This window comes from Prionailurus bengalensis, chromosome B2 (assembly GCF_016509475.1).
Source record: "Prionailurus bengalensis isolate Pbe53 chromosome B2, Fcat_Pben_1.1_paternal_pri, whole genome shotgun sequence".
NCBI lineage: Eukaryota > Metazoa > Chordata > Mammalia > Carnivora > Felidae > Prionailurus > Prionailurus bengalensis.
In genome coordinates, this window is record NC_057349.1 from 132,204,223 (window position 1) to 132,212,427 (window position 8,205).

Here is an 8,205-nt window from a genome sequence, read left to right on the forward strand (position 1 = left end):
TTAGGCTGAAATACAAATCACAATAAAAGTTAGACTCTATGATCCATTGTGCCAAAACAGAGAGAGAGAGAGAAAGAAAGAAAGAAAGAAAGAAAGAAAGAAAGAAAGAAAGAGAAAGAAAGGAGGGAGGGAGAGAGAGAGAAGGAAGAAAAGAAGGAAGGAAGGAAAGGAGGAAGGAAGGACGGAGGGAGGGAGGGAGAAGAGAGAGAAAGAAATCAGATGGAGCAAATGTAAATTCTAGAATTAATTTCAGCAGCTCTTAAAAAGAGGCTAACCCAATTTTATTCTACAAACCTCTTAAGCACCTGAGCTGTATACTGTGGTAAGCTGAGAAGCAGACAGAGCAAGGGCATGAAAAGAATAATAACTTAATTCTATCAATATTTAACAAGTGGCACATCAGGGAGATGCTGTGGGAAACACCCTATGAGGGGCCTGAGCCCCTGATGGGCCATGTAATGGTGTCCCTTTCACAGGAACACAGGAGGGAAACAGGTACTGCCCACATGCCCCCTCTGGGAGCCAGCCTGCCCATCTGCAGTGAGGGAAGAAAAAGGAATGTCTGCAACGCTATGTAAAGATCTTTTGTTGAGAAATCATGCCTGCTGGTGTTGAGATTTTTTTTTAATATTAAAGAAAACCTTGTTTCTCTGTAGCTCAGATCAAGCAGTAGGAAATTATAATTGCTTGCCATCAAGGACACCAGACTCTATCCAGGGGAGTGTGAATAGAAGTGAGGAGAACACCCTCTCTCTGCTGGAACTCCTAACGGGTTTCCCTGTGGGATTCAGCTACAGAGCGGAGACAAAACAATGCTGCATTTTCCAAAGCAGCTCCACCCCCCTTGAGGTCCCAGAAGCCTAGGAATCCTGAAGAATGGCAGTGGGGGTGGCAAATATGGTGAGGACTAGCTATGTGGAATATAGCATTGTTGTTAAAGGGGAATAAAGGGAGAGTATAAGCCTTCTATAGTTTGCCTTTCATGTCCTGCAATTTCTGTATTATCAAGATTCAAAAGAATTCAAGGCGGGTCTCACCCACAGGCAGCACTTCCCATGATGAAGCGTCTTCTGGGATCAGGGATTTACAAAATTCAGTCCTTGTCCTTAAGGCTCTTCCTTTCAGGGACAAAGTCAATAAACATCTAACAGTAAGGCTGAGAGATACATAAGAGCAGAAAATCTAGTAATTAATAATAGCCATATTTGATCACTGTTAAGAAAAGGAAAAAAGGAAAAGAAGTACACCATGTTATTAGAAGAAAAAGAAAAGAGAAATTATTTCGAAGACATTTGAAGGATGATCAATGATCACCGGATACTGAAATTAAGATTTTTTTTTTTGTCAATACTTACATATTACCAAGAGAAGTGCAAAAACTAGGAATGAAGTTCTAAGAGGGAAATAAAAACAATATAAACTAGTCGGGTTATTTTCTAGCTACATCTTAGTGAATAACTGAGTAAGCTTTGTTCGCTCATCTGTAAGCCCAACATATGATGGAAAACAAGCTGGAAATAACCATTTCCTTCCTATTTGATGGAGAATCTTATGAGGATGTATGAATTGATCCCAACACGATGTTTTGAGCTCTTCAGCAGAGAAAAGAGACGAATTGTATTATTGTAAACAAGGTGCTTAAGGGGGCACTAACACACACAGAATGCTATATTACACTGGTCTGTGCATCTGAGATGGGAAAAGACATTACTCTGATGTACCCTGTTTCACATGAACAAGTTGGCATTATGTGAGATTCTAGAATCTTTGGAAGTTTAAAATACGCTTTATAGAAGTCATAATACTTAAAGGCTGTTCTCTTAATTTCAATAGACAAAGCGATGAGAAGATATTACACTATGAGAAGACGTTAGGTTAGGTGCTGGAGGCATAAGAATAATGAAGCTATTTCTTATCCTCAAGGAGCCCACAGAAATGAGGTAAAGTCACAAGCTAGTTAATGCAGTCAGGTTCTATAGTAGACATAGGTACAGTGGATACAACAACAGGGAAGAAAAAGCAACTAAAACCATCAAAGGGTTCAGAAAAGAGTTGACCAAGAAGGCATTATTGGAACTGGATCACACAGACAGATTTGCAGTTAAGGTGACAGAGCAAGGGCAGATCAAGCATATGAAAGGACGTGTAAAGGTTCAGATCTATCAAAGAAGACACATAATGGTAAAGTGCTCTTTGTGGCTGGAGCTGAGGTGGGGGGAGTCGGGTAGTGGTAGCGAAATAAGAGCTCACCGCTCTTATTGCATAATACCTTGTCTTTTATTTACATTATTTTTTTCAGGGCTGCCAACTCACCTTTTTTTTTTTTTTCTGAAAAAGATCTGTATATGGACTCCTTTAAGCCACGATTCCTCAATGATGCCATTTGCAGTAATGTGGATGGGACTGAAGGGTATTATGCTAAGTGAAATAAGCCAGTCAGAGGAAGGCAGATATCCTATGTTTTCACTATCATATGTGGCTCTTGAGGGACTTAACAGAAGACCATGGGGGAAGGGGAGGGGGAAAAATAGTTACAAGCAGAGAGGGAGGGAGGCAAACCATAAGAGACTCTTAAACACAGAGAACCAACTGAAGGTGGATGGAGGGTGGGGGAGAGCAGAAAGTGGGTGATGGGCATTGAGGAGGGCACTTGTTGGGATGAGCGGTGGGTATTGTGTATAAGCCAATTTGACAATAAATTACATTAAAAAAACCCCCACAATTCCTCAACTGCTCTAGCTTTCTGCTGGATTGAAATGGTGTCCTACGAAGTTCACTATCTAAGGATCAACGTACATGTAGTTATTTTCTCTGTACATAGTTCACCTGACTTCATAGTTTATCCACATGCTAACTTTGAGGTGATTAATTTGACACAGAGCCACAAACCACCGAATGCTGAGTCCTTGTCCTACCTCCCGGAGGCCTTGTAACTGTCTATTTCCGGCTCTCTGTTTAACAGTTTAGCAAATATGGAAAACTAGTCACAATGAAGAGACAGGGTACTTAATCTTCAGACTTGAAAGTTTACACTTAATCTGGATAGAACAGAACGCCAATGAGGTCACAGGGAGCTGGGCTTCCCTGCTCTCGAGCCACAAAGGACACACACATCTAGTATTAGCTGGCCCACAAACACAAACCCTTCGTCAAAAGGACTCTATATCAACACACTTGGAAATTAAATTATAGAATTCCAGGACTGAAGATAATTCAGTAAATATTTACTGAGTGCATAATTTTTTCTGGGCACTGCGGTAGGAGACAGAGATACGGCAGTGAGCAAAACGGTGTCCCAGCCTTCGCAGGCTTACCTTTTAGATGGAAGAGACGGGCCAGATGTACATACAGACATGCATGTGTCACACAGGGAAAGGGAACAGAGAGTGACATCGATACCAGTGCTGTTGTATGCTGAACTTCAGAGAAGCCCTCTGCAGTCTGGTGATATGCCAAGTCCCAAGAACTAAGGTCGTGTGCGGTGAGCTGTTTAGGGTGTTTGGGCAATAGCAAGGAGGCTGGTGTGGCCACAGCCAAGTCAGAGAGGGCAGGGCACTAGCGAAGGAATCAGAGCAATAGCAGGGCCCAGACCATAGAGAGCCTTGTAGGTTTGGTTACAGACTCTGGATTTTGCTCACAGTGAGTTGAGACCATCGGAGGGTTATGTGCAGAGAAAAGGTGTGGTCTGAGTTATGTTTTAAAATGATCACTCTGGGGGTGCCTGGGCGGCTCAGTCGGTTGAGCATCCGACTCTTGATTTGGGCTCAGGTCATGATCCCACAGTTGTGAGATCGAGCCCCTTGAGCCCCACATCAGGCTCCACCTGCTTGGGATTCTCTTTTTCCCTTTCTTCTGCCCCTCTCCTCCACTTGCATTCTCTCTCAAAAGAAATAAATAAACATTTAAAAAAAATGATCACTCTGGCTGATGTGGACAGAAGAGACTATAGGGGTGCAGAGTGGAAGCCTGAGCTCCTGCACAACCTGGGGAGAGGTGGGTGGCATTGTCTCTAGTGGTAACAGCTGTGATATGTAGGAGATGAAAGGTGACTTGATTGTCGATCTGTTTTTTTTTAATTTCTTTTAATGCTTATTTATTTTTGAGAGAGAGAGAGAGAATAAGAGAACAAGTGGGGGACGGGCAGAGAGAGAGAGGGAGACACAGAATCCAAAGGAGGCTCCAGGCTCTGTGCTGTGCCCAACATGGGGCTTGAACTCACAAACCATAAGATCACGACCTGAACCAAAGTCAGATGCTTAACCGACTGAGCCACCCAGGTGCCCTGATTGTCAATCTGCTTTAAAGTCTCCAGGACCTGAGCGCAGGACTTTTGTCTGCTTTATTCTCTCTGCATCTACAGCTTTTAGATCAGTACCAGACACACAGTGGCCCATTTGAAATATTTTAAAAACACTGAGTGAAAGTAACGGCTGGTGGATTAGATGGGGAGTGAGAGAAAGAACAGATCAAGGATGGCTCCAAGACTGGGGGGCCTGAACAATAGGAAAGTGGGGATGACACTTGTTGAGATGGTGAAAACATTGAGAGAACATGCTGTGGGTTGAGGATTGAGAGTCTGCTTTAGGCTGTGGTAAGTAGGCGGCAGGTATAAAAGTCTGAAATTCAGAGCACAGATCAGAGGTGGACACTTTGGGAACACCCACATCTCACCGTCTTGAGGATGATGGAGAATCACAGAGAGAGTCCAAGAGAGAGCAGCCAAAGAAGAAGGAGGAGAAGCAGGGGGAAACCAAGAGGTTGTGTGGATAATGGGGCTCCTCCCCTATGGAAATGCAGCCAAGGGGGCCAGTGAGGAATGCTCAGGGCTGACTCTGCACTAGTCCTGGGGAGATTACTGTTATCCCTACAATGGAGAAAAGGAAGAATTGAGTATAGACAACTTCTGTCATTTGGGAGTTGGCGGGGTGGGGGGACGGGGAGGAAGAAGCAAGGTTGTAGCTATAGGAGAATGTGGGGTCAAGGGAATGGTCCAGTCATGAGGAAACACCTGGTGATCTAAGAATGAGCTAGATAAATTCAAGGTCATCTGGCAATGCAATAATTCATGAGCAATAGAAACATTGAAATAATAGTCCTTTGAATCTCATAATCCTTCTTTACTTTCTCACGTTCTTACTGAAACTGAACGGACTTCAAATATATCTGATGACTGGATTCCTCCAGCAATGCTTCTGATTCTGAAGAGTGTTCTTGCCTGGGCAACACCTTCTGTCTCCTTCCTCCCTCTTCCTCTTCATTAATATGTAGGTCAGAACTGAATGATCCAGGTGAGTGCATTTAATGATGCATTTGATGATGACATTGATCACCAGTCTTGTGCTCATTCCTGTTTAGCACCAGTGCATCTTTGGATTGGCTGCCTCTTTTGCTGGGAAGTGACCTGTCCTCTGGACCTCCACCTCCAAGCCCTTTCCCTCAAAGAGGCAGAGAGGCTTTTCTTTGTTGTTACTACTTGACAGAAAGAAACCTCATAATTATCAGCCAGAATCAAAAGGTGGTGGTGGCTAAATTGTTACACAGTTTTACAGAATCTAGTATGAAGGATGAATTATTTAAAGCCAAGAAAATTGCTATGAAAATTTCAAAAGTCATGCTATTATTATTTCTGAAACACTGTCAGCAGAGATACCTAAGCATATTAATTGGAATGGCTCTACAAAATAAACTTATCATGCAAAAAAAGCAATAAACCTTAGGATATTTGGAAAATTAGAATCTAATGAGAGAGCATCTTCAATTTAATTTATTTCACTGAAGCTTACCTTGTGCAAGGCACTATGAAGTCTTGTTGAATAAGAAATAGCTCCATCATTAAAAAAGGAAAGACCAAAATCAAGTATCAAGTTATAATTATAGCAACCTGCAACACACATACAGCCCCCAAATTCCTCTCCAAACACATCAAGCATTTTCATATTTAGTCTTTCTGCATAGTTATTCCAACTCCCTAAGGCATCCTTCTTCCAGTTCTCTGCCTTTGAAATCATCACCCTTCAAGATCAGCTTCCTGGGGACTTGTGGGTCTTTATAATAAGAATTAACCCCTTCCTCCCCATTTTGCAACTGGACCATTTTCTTGCCAATATATGTCTGCTCAGTCCTTTCCTCCCCACTTTGCAAATGGACCATTTGCCTACTAATATGTATATGTCTCCTCAGTCCATCAGACTGTGACCACTTTGAAGACAGGACTTATTTTTTATTATTTCTAAGTGCCTTTCCCTCAGCATCTAGACTAGTGCCTTGACCGTAATAAGAATGTGATAAATTTTTGTGGAAAATAAATTATTTCATAGATCATCACCCTGAGAAAGCTCACTCAAAGACAAAAAGCCAACATACTTGCTGGAGTCTTGATAAAATTGGCTACAATTTATTGGACTTAGTCTATGCCAGAAACTGTGTGTGTGTGTGTGTGTGTGTGTGTGTGTGTGTGTATGTCTAATACATTATGTCTAATCCTCACTTTAGTCCTTATCTCTTTGAAATATATTTTATTAAGCCTCATTTAAAGATGAGAAAACTGAAGGTCATAAAGGTTACCTAGAGTGATCAAGACAGCATGCTTGCAAGGGTCAGGTCTGAATCTCGTCTAGGTCTAAATCAAACTAGACTTGAATCTAGTTTTGTCTGACTCAAAGTCTGGGCTTTTATCTACTATTCAAGCTGTCCCAGCTTCACCCCACAGCCATTGGCACCCCCTGCCCCATCATTCTGACAGACAGGAGGAGCTGGTCAATTACTGAAAACTCCCCTGTGTCAGGCATCACACAATTGCATGTGTTTCATTTCATTAGACTCTCACAAAACTTCCGTGGGAATGACTTAAAGAGGCTTAGAGAATGTAAGTACATTTCCCAAGATAGCATGGCTAGACGCGGCAGAGCTGAGATCTCTGCCCTGGGCTCTGCCCCTAACGACGACACTATGATAAACCTTTTAGACACTAAAAGAGTTATGCCAGACTCCCCATTGCTCAGCAAGCCCCCTTTGCTTTCCTAGATTATTTTTACTGCTCCTGATGCCACTTCCTGTGCTCTCTTCCCACTTTGCACTTCTTAGAAAAGCATGTTTTTCCGATCCTATGTCTGTAAGCTGTAGCTCCTTCATCGCCGACTCCTTTTCAGTAGCCCCGGGGTTTCCCTTCTCTGGATGCAGAGGGAACCTTTCTTCCAGTGACTTCCCAGGCACCCACAGATGAACCTCTGGGGGATTCAGCCCAGAAGTGGCTGTCCCTCCTGCACTGCACACCTTCACCCCTCCCTACCCAAGTCACAAAGACACTGAAACTTCCTCCCTGAGCTCTTTCCCATGATTCTCCACCTCTCTTTACACTACTCCCTGCCCATAGACCTCTCCAATTTTTACTCTTGCCAAGGTTTTATCAAAGCGAGTTTACAGAAGCTGTCCCTCCCACTGTCGGTTTTTCCTTGCAGGGAGCACCCGGGGAGATTGAATGGGGTTAGTCTGAGTGAGCAATTCTTGCCCTCCACCAACACAAGGTCCTGCTTAGAGCTGCCAACAGTGACCCATGCAGAAAGAGCTGAATGCAGAAAGTGAGGACTAATTTTAATGCCCAAGATCAGGAAAAGAGGTGGGATTTCAAACAAGAGGCAGGCAGGACCTGCCCAGAGGGTAAAGTGAGCCTGACATGGTGAGATATTAGTGGCACAGGAAAAGGAATGAGTCACTCTTTGCTAGTTGTGAAGGCAGGTGACCTAAGGAACACAGCAATATGGGTAAAGGCTAAGAGAGAAGTGAACGGATTCATACTGAAAAGAGCACGGAGGACCTAGATGCTCCTGTGTGGGAAAATAGCCTTGTACCCTCTCTGGTTTTCAAACAAGGAACCTAAAACACGTTTTACTCAATAACAATCCCCAGGATCCCGAGTGAGAGCTTAAAGTGCACGGCCCCTCTGGTACACTTGAGGTAGTGTGCCGTCATGTAGTTGACCACATTGTTAAATTACGCATTGACAGATAGTCACCCTTAGCTAATGAATCGCCACAGTTTTGAAATCTTTCTCAAGCTGCAAACTGAGTGAAATATTTAAATATCAGGACATAGTCAACACGAAAGGCAAGACAAGTTTGTTCCAAGTGACCGCAGTTCAACCCTTGGGTAAGTGAACTGTCCGCTGAGCTTCCAGCAGGTCACACTTTCTAGAAATTATAGTGTCTG